The sequence below is a fragment of the Triticum aestivum genome, chromosome 5D (genome assembly GCF_018294505.1).
Source record: "Triticum aestivum cultivar Chinese Spring chromosome 5D, IWGSC CS RefSeq v2.1, whole genome shotgun sequence".
In the NCBI taxonomy this organism is placed as follows: Eukaryota; Viridiplantae; Streptophyta; class Magnoliopsida; order Poales; family Poaceae; genus Triticum; species Triticum aestivum.
Window position 1 is genome coordinate 6,405,744 of NC_057808.1, and position 13,738 is coordinate 6,419,481.

The 13,738-nt window shown below is 45.3% G+C and overlaps 1 pseudogene; it reads right to left on the reverse strand.

The window, feature by feature from the left end:
* Positions 1-203: 203 nt before the first annotated feature.
* LOC123124078 (pentatricopeptide repeat-containing protein At5g15340, mitochondrial-like) lies at positions 204-2,213 on the reverse strand (annotated as a pseudogene).
* Positions 2,214-13,738: the final 11,525 nt, after the last annotated feature.

The following is a 13,738-nucleotide window of genomic DNA, read 5'->3' on the forward strand; positions in this document are numbered from 1 at the left end:
TGAGATGAGAAACAGAACAACCGTAAGACAAATTTATACGACAAAAGAGCATGTTTAGCTTGCAGTTCACATCCAGCATGAATCTGTAGTAGCAAATGATTGGAGCAGGGTATAACAGAGAACAGCTTGACAAAGCCCAGGGATCTCAAACTGGGACTCGCAAGTTTGGTTACATTTTCATTTCAGACCATGGCAACCATCAGTAAACCATGGAAAAGACAGCATGCTTTTTTCAACAGATCAGGACAAGAAGTAAGATTGTTCTCAATTTATTTACTGACACGCTATCCTTGCAACTAACAAAAGTAGTTTTATAATGATAGGTTCATAATTACAAGTACTCAGCACACATGAGAAGCAGGACAAAGAAAACCTGGAATTTTGAAGCGGTTGCTGCAAGTCGGAGTCACCCGGGGAAAGAGCATGTCTTCTGACCATCTCAGCTCTATAAAAAACCTTAAAGACACCAAGGGAAAATGTAAGCAGCTGGCAAGAAATTTAATGTCCCACGTGAAATTAGAGTTTAAGATCTTGGAAGCAATTTGTAGTTAACTCTTTAAGTCTTAACTGCAATACTTATACTTCATAAGTTGAAGCCTTTAGAGTTCCTGCTATGATCTAGGGCACAACCTCCACTCATCTACGGCACACAACCACTTGTGTACTAGTGTTTCAATATAGACAAGAGTAGCGATGGATTCCCTAGTGCATTTTTGTTCCGTCTATTTCTAGCGATTGCCAAGCTGAGGATTGCATGTACTTGAACATCTATTAACTCGGTGGACTACGTGGAGATTCTACCCAACTAGTTAGGTGTGACTACAGTATATCATCAACTGAGTTCAATTGTACCCTCTGATGGACAATTCAGTCTCGTTCACTGGATTTATTTCTAAACATATTCGACGGGTTACTCTTGCAAATTTAGGACATTGTACCGTACAGGTATGTGGAGATAATACAACTGCTACTATATATAGCCTGATCTAGATCTCAACTAATAAGGAGTTCACCAGAAAAATCTAATAGTACAACTCTGTATGCTCAGTTCTATTGTCAGAGGTATAAATTGGCATTAGGCCAACGATCTGAAAGTGACAAAAGAGCTAATAAACCAAGTGCTGTTAGGGCTTTTGCAAGGATGCAGTCCAAATTCCAATGGCACTCGACATGTGCAAGAAACTATGTCCAGAAGATATGGCAGGTTTACCTGAGTTATACTGTGAGGAGCTATAGCAAAACGGCCATTGTATTGCTCAATTCAGTGCACAATAGGAGCGATTTCTTGTTCAGCACGTGGCAGGGAAGCAACTTCAGTAGGTACCAGCAGAGTAATGGGGCGACGACAAACAGGGCAATTAGTCAGGTTGCTGAAGGACAGATCCATGCAGGTAGACCAAGGATCATGTTGTACAAATTTCAGGTCTCCATCAGCCAGGGGGCTTGTGTTGTACTCATTACCACCAAGGAACCAACCAAACCGTGTCAGAGAGCTCTGATCTTCAGTTGGCCAAATTCATGCATGCATTGCCATACATCGACTTGGCCACTCTCTCTCAGCAACATTGACACGGCCATGCGCCCGGGGGCGGAAAGCAGCTAGCACCACGCACATCACCCTGTCCCGGGGGGGCGCCTCCATCGGCTTCATCAGCCCCTCTGCCTCCTCGACCTCGCCTGCCCTTCCCAGCATCTCCACGGTAGACGCATAGTGCTGCAGCGCCGGCCTCATCATCCTCCTGAACACCTCCCTCCCCTCACCCACCATCCCAGCCCTCGCGCACGCGGCGAGGACCACCATCACCGCCTTGTCATCCATCTCCCCCTCCCGTCCGCGGAACAGGCCGAGCACCGTCCGTGTGCTGGACAGATGCGGTGCGGGCAATTCGTCGAACAGCATGCGCGCGGAGTCCGGCGGGCGACCCGTGCGCGGACATCGCGCTGGAACGCGCCTCTCCGGAGCGCGGCAGCGTGGAGTGTGGCCACCAGCGAGAGAGACGGCAGCGAGGCGGCGCCACGGAGGAGCGCGGCGCAGTGCAGCCGCATGGCCGTAGCCTCGCACGGTGGCCGCTCACTGACTCCGAAGTGACCCAACAGTCCGGGAGGGGACGGGTGGGGTGGCGCGAGGAGAATGCAAGGGAGGAGGAGACGGAAGGGACACTCCGGCGGCCGGCCGGCGTTGAGATCGATTTTGATATAAAGACGAGAAGACGAGGCAGGGCGCCCTTTGGCGTCAAAGAATACGAGGCCCAGGCCCAGGTATGTAGGGCGGGCCCATGTGTGTTCTACGTGCAAGCGCGTGCCAAAAGAAATCCACACAAGTTTTAAAAACTATTCTCGTTTTTTTCATAAAATGTTCATGTTACCAAATAATGATCTAAGGAATATTCAGATTTAAAAAATTGTTACCTTCAAAACAAAATAAATTTTGATGTGTTTCTAAAAAAATAATGAAAAAAACTAAGTAAAAGCCAAGAAAGTTGGAAAGTAGAATGAAAAAAAAAGCATTCCCTACAATATGTTGTTCGAGTCGGTATTGAGCGCCAATGGGCCGGCCTAGTCTCCATGCTCCTGTGTGTCACCCTCTTATTTGAAGCATGTGGGGATAACCTTTTTTTCTCTAGCATGTTATTGTTGTCGGTTGTTTTATCTGCGTTGACTTGAGTTTTAATTATGTTCTAGCGGTGTTTTTTCATACATATATTGTGTTAGGCTATTGTTAAAGACGGTATTTGTTCTGACAAGAGAGTGGAGTTGTTTTGTGTGTGGTTGTAGTGTCCTTGCACGTTTCAGCGTCAGTGTCCGTCGACATCCCTTGGGAACTCCTATTTCATGTTGAAAGGATGAAATTGTTGCTATAATGCGGTCCCATGAAGCCCTCACTCGCTCAACTCGGCTCCCTGCTCCTTGTTCACTTAGTTCTTTTTCGCTCACTCCAGTGCTAGCTCAGAAAAAACTAGCCGTCGTTTATTTATTTGAAAAAGGTTGTTAAATCAAAAGATGTTTGTTGATTTAAAGAAATGTTGCAAATTAACAAAACCATAATTTTTAAAAACATTAATGAACTTACAAAATATGAGTGGACCTCAAACAATGTTCATGAATTAGAAGAAAGCTTCACAAATTAGAAAATATCCATAGACTTAAAACATGTGCATGAACTTTAAATACATTTGAAAAATTAAAAATGTTCTTTAATTTCACAAAATCTGCAAGATATTTATTAAGTGTTCATGAATGAAAGTGTGAAAAAAGGAAAAAAAAAGTTGGTAAATTCACCGAGCAAGGAGATAGCTACACGCAGCAGAGTGAAGGGGAGATCGCTCCTTTTTGAGCCGGCATAGTTACGTAGTTGATTTGAAGTTTTGTTCTTAGCCTAGTGAAACTTTTGTTTGTCATGCTTCAAATAGTGTTTCTGTTGTATGTTGCTTAAAAGTGTGTATATGTTGTGGATGGTGTTGGATGAACTATATGTATGTGGAACTCTATCAAATGGTGTTCTTTTTGCCATAGGTGTCCGATAGTGATGGGCTTCATAACAATAACCATGTGTGATGTCAATTTTTTATGTATCAGGAAACACAAACACTGACCGGCTATAGATAACAGCAGTGACTAGTTAGTGACCGACCATTGGACGGCCGATGACTGACAAGTATAGGAGATCTATTGCAGCTTTTTGATAAATAAGAGTGTCAAACCCAACGAGGAGCAAAAGGAATCTACAAGAAGTTTTTAGCAAGGTTTCACTCCAAAATCTATAAAAGTAATTTGATAGGACATTTGGTAGCAAGATAATGCATAAAATGATAAAACAATAACAATAACAATAAAGTGCAACAAGTGGCACAATCCTTACAAGTGATTGTGTTTCTTATAGTGATTAAAACGCTCTTGAGGACACACAGGAATTTCACCAAGTTTCATTGAGTTACCTTTTGTTGTTTTGATAAGTATTGTGCGGGCAGGCATGCGCTAAGGTACTGCCTTTACTTGGACAAATAACTATTGATCATTATATCCTCCATGTAAGCATTCACAATTACAAGAGAAATAATTAAGATAAATCTACCATAACATTGAACTTTATCTTTAGGATCAAATCAACCCCTTGTGCAACAATTTGTAAACTAGTGTTTAGGTTTCTATCAATCTTGCTGCCAATTATCTACAAACTAATCCCACAATGTCTTCCCCTAGGCCCAACAGCAGATCTTGCGACCAGCTCATGGTTCTGGCACATGGATAGCACGTTCCCACGCACCCCTGTCTATGGCTAGTTCTTTGGTGATACTCCAGTCCTTCAGATCTCTCTTTACGGACAGCTCTCATGTCAAATTCAATCTACCCCAAACTCTCTTGACATTATCAGCACGCTTTAGCCGTCCGTTATGCACCGGAGCATTGATACGTCTCCAACGTATCTATAAGTTTTTATTATTTCATACTATTATATTATCAATCTTGTATGCTTTATATGTCATTTTATATCACTTTTGGGAACTAACATATTAACCTAGTGCCTAGGAGGGGCCCTCGTGGCTCCGTCTGACCTAATTCCGGCGCTATAAATTTTCAAATATTACAAAAACCCTAGAGCGAGACCCGAAATAGTTACTCCGCCGTTGCAAGTCTCTAGCCTCTACATCAACCTTACCGCCTCTCCGATGATGCTGATAACCCACAAGTATAAGGGATCGCAACAGTTTTTGAGGGTAGAGTATTGAACCCAAATTTATTGATTCGACACAAGGGGAGCCAAAGAATATTCTCAAGTATTAGCAGTTGAGTTGTCAATTCAACCACACCTGGATAACTTAGTATCTGCAGCAAAGTATATAGTAGCAAAATAATATGGAAGTAACGGTAACGGTAGCAAAAGTAATATTTTTGGGTTTTGTAGTGATTGTAACAGTAGCAACCGAAAAGAAAATAAGCGGAGAACAATATGTGAAAAGCTCGTAGGCATTGGATCGGTGATGGAGAATTATGCCGGATGCGGTTCATCATGTAACAGTCATAACATAGGGTGACACAGAACTAGCTCCAATTCATCAATGTAATGTAGGCATGTATTCCGAATATAGTCATACGTGCTTATGGAAAAGAACTTGCATGACATCTTTTGTCCTACCCTCCCGTGGCAGCGGGGTCCTAATGAAAACTAAGGGATATTAAGGCCTCCTTTTAATATAATACCGGACCAAAGCATTAACACATAGTGAATACATGAACTCCTCAAACTACGGTCATCACCGGGAGTGGTCCCGATTATTGTCACTTCGGGGTTGCAGGATCATAACACATAGTAGGTGACTATAGACTTGCAAGATAGGATCAAGAACTCACATATATTCATGAAAACATAATAGGTTCAGATCTGAAATCATGGCACTCAGGCCCTAGTGACAAGCATTAAGCATAGCAAAGTCATAGCAACATCAATCTCAGAACATAGTGGATACTAGGGATCAAACCCTAACAAAACTAACTCGATTACATGATAAATCTCATCCAACCCATCACCGTCTAGCAAGCCTACGATGGAATTACTCACGCACGGTGGTGAGCATCATGAAATTGGTGATGGAGGATGGTTGATGATGACGACGGCGACGGATTCCCCTCTCCGAAGCCCCGAACGGACTCTAGATCAGCCCTCCTGAGAGAGTTTAGGGCTTGGCGGCGGCTCCGTATCGTAAAACGCGATGAATTTTTCTCTCTGATTTTTTTCTCCCCAAACACAAATATATGGAGTTGGAGTTGAGGTCGGTGGAGCTCCAGGGGGCCCACGAGGCAGGGGGGCGCGCCCAGGGGGGCAGGCGTGCCCCCCACCCTCGTGGCTAGGGTGTGGGCCCCCTGGCCTTGATTCTTTCGCCAGTATTTTTTATTATTTCCAAAAATAATCTCCATGGAGTTGCAGGTCATTCCGAGAACTTTCGTTTCTGCACATAAATAACACCATGGCAATTCTGCTGAAAACAGCGTCAGCCCGGGTTAGTTCCATTCAAATCATGCAAGTTAGAGTCCAAAACAAGGGAAAAAGTGTTTGGAAAAGTAGATACGACGGAGACATATCAACTCCCCCAAGCTTAAACCTTTGCTTGTCCTCAAGCAATTCAGTTGATAAACTGAAAGTGATAAAGAAAAACTTTTACAAACTCTGTTTGCTCTTGTTGTTGTAAATATGTAAAGCCAGCATTCAAGTTTTTAGCAAGGATTATAACTAACCATATTCACAATAACACTTAGGTCTCATGTTTACTCATATCAATGGCATAATCAACTAGCGAGCAATAATAATAAATCTCGGATGACAACGCTTTCTCAAAACAATCATGATATGATATAACAAGATGTTATCTCGCTAGCCCTTTCTGAGACCGCAAAACATAAATGCAGAGCACCATTAAAGCTCAAGGACTGACTAAACATTGTAATTCATGGTAAAAGAGATCCAGTCATAGTCATACCCAATATAAATTAATAGTAATGGACGCAAATGACAGCAGTGCTCTCCAGCTGGTGCTTTTTAATAAGAGGGTGATGGCTCAACTTAAAAGTAAATAGATAGGCCCTTCGCAGAGGGAAGCAGGGATTTGTAAAGGTGCCAGAGCTCGATTTTGAAATAGAGATAAATAATATTTTGAGCGGCATACTTTCATTGTCAACATAACAACCAGGAGATGGCGATATCTTCCATGCTACACACATTATAGGCGGTTCCCAAACAGAATGGTAAAGTTTATACTCCCCCTCCACCAATAAGCATCAATCCATGGCTTGCTCGAAACAATGAGTGCCTCCAACTAACAACAGTCCCAGGGGAGTTTTGTTTGCAATTATTTTGATTTGGTTTGCATAAAGCATGGGACTGGGCATCCTGGTGACCAGCCATTTTCTCGTGAGTGAGGAGCGGAGTCCACTCCTCTTGAGAATAACCCGCCTAACATGGAATATACGGACAACCCTAGTTGATACATGAGCTATTCGAGCATACAAAACAGAATTTCATTTGAAGGTTTAGAGTTTGGTACATACAAATTTACTTGGAACGACAGGTAGATACCGCATATAGGAAGGTATAGTGGACTCATATGGAATAACTTTGGGGTTTAAGGAATTGGATGCACAAGCAGTATTCCCGCTTAGTACAAGTGAAGGCTAGCAAAAGACTGGGAAGCGACCAACTAGAGAGCGACAACAGTCATGAACATGCATTAAAATTAATAAACATTGAGTACAAGCATGAGTAGGATATAATCCGCCATGAACATAAATATCGTGAAGGCTATGTTGATTTGTTTCAACTACATGTGTGAACATGTGCCAAGTCAAGTCACTTGAATCATTCAAAGGAGGATACCATCCTATCATACCACATCACAACCATTTTAATAGCATGTTAGCACGCAAGGTAAACCATTATAAACTCCTAGATAATTAAGCATGGCATAAGCAACTATAATCTCTAATTGTCATTGCAAACATGTTTATTCATAATAGGCTGAATCAGGAACGATGAACTAATCATATTTACAAAAACAAGAGAGGTCGAGTTCATACCAGCTTCTCTCATCTCAATCAGTCCATCATATATCGTCATAATTGCCTTTCACTTGCACAACCGAATGATGTGAATAATAATAATAGTGCACGTGCATTGGACTAAGCTGGACTCTGCGAGCATTCAATAAACAGGAGAAGACAAGGCAATATGGCACTACTAGGAAAAGGCCTACAAATGGCGCACCTAATTTGGCCATTAATGGCGCATTAGTGGTGCGCCATTAGTGCCACGCCATTAGTATATTTTACTAATGGCGCACCACTGGTGCGCCATTAGTATCTGGTATACTAATGGCGCACCCCAGATGCGCCATTAGTATATACAACAGTGCGCCATTAGTATGCCTCCTAGGGGGCCATCTATACCCAGGTGCTTTGGCATACTAATGGCGCACAACAACAGGATGCGCCATTAGTAACTTTGGCATACTAATGGCGCACTGTTTAGTGATGCGCCATTAGTATCCTTTGGCATACTAATGGCGCACTATGATGTGATGCGCCATTAGTATGAATATTAGGTTTTTTTTATTTTTTAATTTTCTGTTTTTTGCACAGGTTACAAAATGTATAATTGGACAAAATATAGACAGCACACATCAACAACAGATTCATCGAATACAATAGAAGATTAGTCTCTGAATACAATTCATCATTTTAGTCTCCGAATACAATTCATCATATTAGTCTCCGAATTGAAAAGACCGAACAAAGATAGAACATTATATTACAAGTCTCGAGACCGCGAGTTTGTCTTCACATTACAAGTCGATATCGATCATCTAAACTACCATCACATAGAAGAGAGCTGTGGTCATCACGATGAGCATCATCACGATGAAACTCGTCTTCATCCGGTTCCTCCAACGCTCCCTCCCCTCTCCCGCTAGATAGCGGGCGTATCTAGATTCGGCCTCGGCCCTAGTGGCGTACCCTTTGTAACTGTTACCGCTGAATCGGTGAACCTGTCTCCGACACTCCTCCAAGTCGTCGTAGACTCCGGGAACCTTACCCTTGTACACGACATACCACGGCATCGCTATGCAGTAGCCAAACGAAACGTTAGTACCAATTCACAGACAATACATAAGCAATATATAAGTATGCAACAGAACGATCAAAAGAGAAAAGCAAGACATTAATAGCATCGATTACATCTAAGTTGAACGACTCTCGAAACCAAAGAGACATACTACAAGTTCATTAAAGTTTAATTACAACATGAGCCAATCGATGTTTCAGAACTAGACACAACATCACTGCTTTCGACTCGACTCAAGGGACCGGAGCGTGGATGAAGCCGCCGTCTATCGTGGGAGTCATGAAACAACGGGCGTTGTCAGCCTGCATTTGTAGGATTGTGTCGATGTCACTGTTGGACGGTTGATTTCTGAGGTAGAACTGCCCCGAGGTACGAAGGACATCTTGATGGATGATTTCCGCAAACTCTGACTGGATGCGAAAGAATTCTTGTCTGATGTCCGCGTCCTGGATTGCCGACACGCTCGCGGCCCAATCTTTGAGTCTACTCGGTAGCAGAAGTTGATGATGGTCCCGTACGATCGCCCGCATGTGATGGATGGCGTAGTAGGCACCCTTCTGACCGCCAGGCGGCTGCTTGACGCAGCAGAACGTCGTATTGTGGGAGAACACGTGCTTGCCGTACTTACGAATAGGCCTGGTGAAGGTGCCTCCAGATTTGACGTAGCCAGGGAGAACATCATCAAGAACCTTCTTGACATTTGTGTAGTCTACGTTCGACTGACGGTCCGGGTCGAAATACGTGGCCATGGAATATTTGGGGCTTAGGAGGATGAGCGTGCAATGTGTGTCACTGCAGAAAACACGGAATGTTAAAAGAAAAACGATCAAAATCTAAGAATTCATATGTTACGGGGCGGTTGAGGGGAGGACTTACTCGGGAAAGTAAGGCACGAGGAAGTTATCCTTATCTTGGTTTGCCAGAATGACGCCTTCGAGGTAAGAACTCGCGACTTGCCGGTCCCCAGCGCTGCCCAAGATCTTGGCACGCATGTAGAAGGGGTCGACTATCACGATGTCCGGGGTCTTGTCGCGAATGATCCGCATCTCCATACTCAGCGAAAATAGCCGAACGAAGGTGTAGTGCAGCGGATGAAGGTTCAACATAGCGTGGATGTCATCAAATCGCAGGACGATCGTACCCCCGATGGAGTTATCCACAAAGCCCTTGCCCTCTGGCACCTTGGCCGCGAAAACCGGGTATGCCACATCCTTCTCTCCGAGACGCCGCTTCTCCAAAGAAAGAACACTGTCATGCAGACTCCGCATAGCACCGGTTGCAGCATCGAGCATATTTCTCGGTAGCATCAGCCTACCCGCCACATGCACCCTCCTCGAGATATCCTCAGTTGAAGGTGGCCCGTCCTGAGCACGGATCGTACTCGGTGCCGGCTGGCCCGCACCCTTGTTAGTCTTTCTTTTGCGTGCCTTCTTCTTCTCCTGTAATGGGACCGAGTTCTGCTCACAGACCGCCTTCTTGAGTGTGTTGGGGCTGATCATATTTCGCACCTCGCCTATCTGAGGCTCAGTGAAGTCGGCAGCTGGAGGCGTCTCCTGAGAGCTGAACTGCAGACGACGCCTGTTGCAACTTGGCTTCTCCGCGGTACCAGCTAGATCGCACACGTCTTTTGTTGGGTTGGGTTCTTGAGAAGGAGGCCCCATGAAGTCGCCAGCGTACCCATGATCGGCAAAGTACTGATCGACGTTGGCAAATGTATCGTCGTCGTTGTCGTTCTGATCCTGTGCCATATGCATGTTTGGATCCAGTGGCATAGGGATGTCCGGCACCGTTGCGGCGGTCTTGCCATGGGGCCGACTTGGCGCCGGCACGACTGGCGGTGTTGTCTTTGGGGTGGTGTCCCCCGCCCCCAAACGAATCTGGCTCTTCGGCCAAAGCAGGGGCCAGCTCAGGCAGGCGCTGAGGGTCATCACGTCATCATCGTGGGCCCCGATGGGTCGAATCGGAGGTAACAACTCGTCGCAGCCTGGCAGCACCCGAACCAGTTGAACCCTAAACAAGTTGGGTGGCATCTGGGTACCGTGGAACAAGGGGTTGCCCGGTTGAACGATTTTGCCCTTGGCGACATCGACCAACTCGTTGTTCACGAAGTGCAGGAGAGTGCACGGAACGTCGGCGGCGCCCTGCGAAAACATGTAGGGCGTTAGGGATGCCCAGTCAAAGGCAAGGAGATGAAGTCCTCGGCCGAGAGAGGCTTAATTAGTTACCGTGATGATGGCGTCGAGCTCGGCTAATGTCGAGGCACCGCCAACGGCGGGCGTGCAGTGGACGGAGGGGCCGCTTGCTGCAGAGGTGCCGGCCGGCGTACACCCGGTGCATTAAGCTCCCGTGCCGGCGTCGGAGACACCAATGCCGCCTCCGCCGGAGACACCAATGGCCCCGCCATCGCGTTCTGCGAGTTGGTGGCCGTGAAGCTAGGAATCGGGGGCGGCCCCTGTTGGCCGCCCGCAATCCACGCACTAATCCCCTGGATCAAGGTAGGCACAATGGCGGTGATCGTCGCTCCGAGTTGTTGTTGCACTTGCTCTTGGACAATCTCCGGAATCCGCACCACCTGTGCCCTGAGTTCTTGAACCTCGCGCGCCTGGCTTTCCGAGCTGGTCTTTTTCTCCTTTCGCCCACCAGTGTTATAGTATGACGACCATTTTGTCGATAAGCCTTTGCCGGCCACACGACCAGCTGACGTCGGCTTACTGAGCTTATCCTTGTTCTTCATTACATTCAACGCCCTATTTAGAGTGGTGTTCCAAGGGTTGCTCTTAGTCGACCCCGCGCTACTGCTTTCAGTCGCCTGCGGAAGGAATGTGAACCATTTAGAAATTTGGCTTCATTAATTAGAATGCAACCATATGGAGCTAATTACGCGGGGGTGTATTCCTTACCAGAACAAGCTCAAGCGCCCTGGTCTTCGGATCCGTGGTAAGCTCCTTTGTTTTCGGGTCCTTCTTGTACCGGGCCCTGACAAAGTTCCTGGTCTGCTTGTCACCGTATTTATCGAAGAGGGGCGGTAGGCCTTGCTCGGCACGGTCCGCCTCCTCCTTGTCCCATATAGGCTCTGCCACTCTGTAACCGCCGGGACCGAGTGTGTGTTCCCCTAAGTTCAGCTCCCGCATTTCTTTCCCCCACTTACTTGATTCGGAGTTTGCGGTGCTCGAGCAATTGATCTTGAAGTCGTTGTAGTCATCTTCGGTGATCGAAGGATTTTTCTCCTTGATCTTCTCATAACTCTCACCTTTCTCGATCATTCTCTTCACATTGCTTTTCCAAGTAGACAGGGCCTTGCTCATCTTCGTGAGGGCAGCATTGTTCACTTTATTCCCTTTGAGGCTTGTGTTTTCAAATTCAGCGGGGAACTTGTATCGTTCGTGCAGCTTCGTGAAGAGGAGGTTGCGCAAATTCCCTCGGTCAGGATGCCTCAGGTTCTCGGTGTTGATCGAGACGGTGCTCCGGAGAATGCACCCGAGCTGAAGCGAGTACCCCTTGACTATTCGTTCGGGCACGTTTCTCCTTGAAGAGGTACAGAGCTGAAGCGAGCATGACCTTTGCTGAAAATAGGACATATGGAGTACCCGAATTTGCCAGAACGGAAGTTAATCGACATTCCGACAAACTCAAGGGCCTCTCGGGTGGACAAGGCAAAAAAGGCCTCCATCACAACATGGAAAATACATTGGCATGTGAAGAGGTGAAACAATATATGCATCTCCAAGCAGTATCATTCAACATTTTGGACAAAACACTACAAGCAACATGAGACACTGAAAACAATTGCTACCAATGAATCTACACTTCTATAACAAAATAAATCAGAAACTTAGTCTGTCATCATTAGGCAGCCACCATTAGTTATTCCGTTATGTTAAAGCAAATAAAACAGAGAATTGACTTGTGCAATCTGCAGGTAGCAGTAGCAGGGACGCGCAGGTTACTGCTGGTGGCATCCGAGATGTTTCACGAATGTCGGGTGTGTGCCAATGTATGCAAAGAATTGAAGATTGAAAAAGTTTCGAGCTAGGCTGGAAGTTGATTGTGTGATGAGCTTCTTTTAAACAACAGTCGCTTTCAGAAAGAGATTGTTTGGTTTTTGTAATAGACTAAGTAAAGTTGTTGGAGTGAGCTGATCTCTTACATGGATAGCTTGCTTTGGTTTGGCTGAGAGCCATCCTTGTCGCTTTTACATGTGTTTGTTTTTCTTAGCTGAACCTGACAAACCTGAGGGTGCATCATCATATTTGTAATGACTGAAAATATTTACTTCAAGAAATATTTACTACTGTAGTTTCTGTTACAAACAAAAAAAAGACTGAAGTTTGTCCTAGCTATATTTCAGGATGATTTTTCAGTTGCTCATGCTTTTTACAAATTGTAGCTACTGTTTTTTATACCTAAACAAAATTGCCCTTGCTATATTTGCTACTGTTTTTATACCTAATTTTTTGCTACTGTTTTGTTAATTTGCTACTGCTTTTTTTATTTGCTACTGTTTTTATACCTAAACAAAATTTCCCTAGCTATATTTGCTACTCTTTTTTTATTTGCTACTGTTTTTATACCTAATTTTTTTGCTACTGTTTTTAAAATTGCTACTATTCTTTTAAAATTGCTACTGTTTTTTATACCTAAACAAAATTACCCTAGCTATATTTTCTAATATTTTTTATTTGCTACTGTTTTTATACCTAATTTTTTTGGTACTGTTTTTTTAAATTGCTACTGTTTTTGCTACTACCCTAATTTCCTAAAAGATTTCTAACTTTGCTAACTGTGCTAGATTTGCCCTAAAATTTACTGCCCTAACCCTAAAATTTGCAAACCCTACACCCTAAAATTTACAAAGGGGAAGGAGGAGGCCGGAGGGGGAGGGAGAGGTGGGGGCAGTACCTGAGGAGGCGGAGGAGGCCGGAGGGGACAAGGAGGAGGTCAGAGCGGCGCGGCGGTGGCGCGGACGAGGAGGAGGGCGAGGACGAGGACGACGGGGCGGCGGCGTCGGGAGAGGAGAGGGGAAGGGGATCGAGGGCGACGTCGAGGGGCAAGGAGGAGGTCGGGGCAGCGGCGTCGGGAGAGGAGAGGGGAAGGGGCAGCGGCGTCGGGGCGTCGGGGCGGAGACGA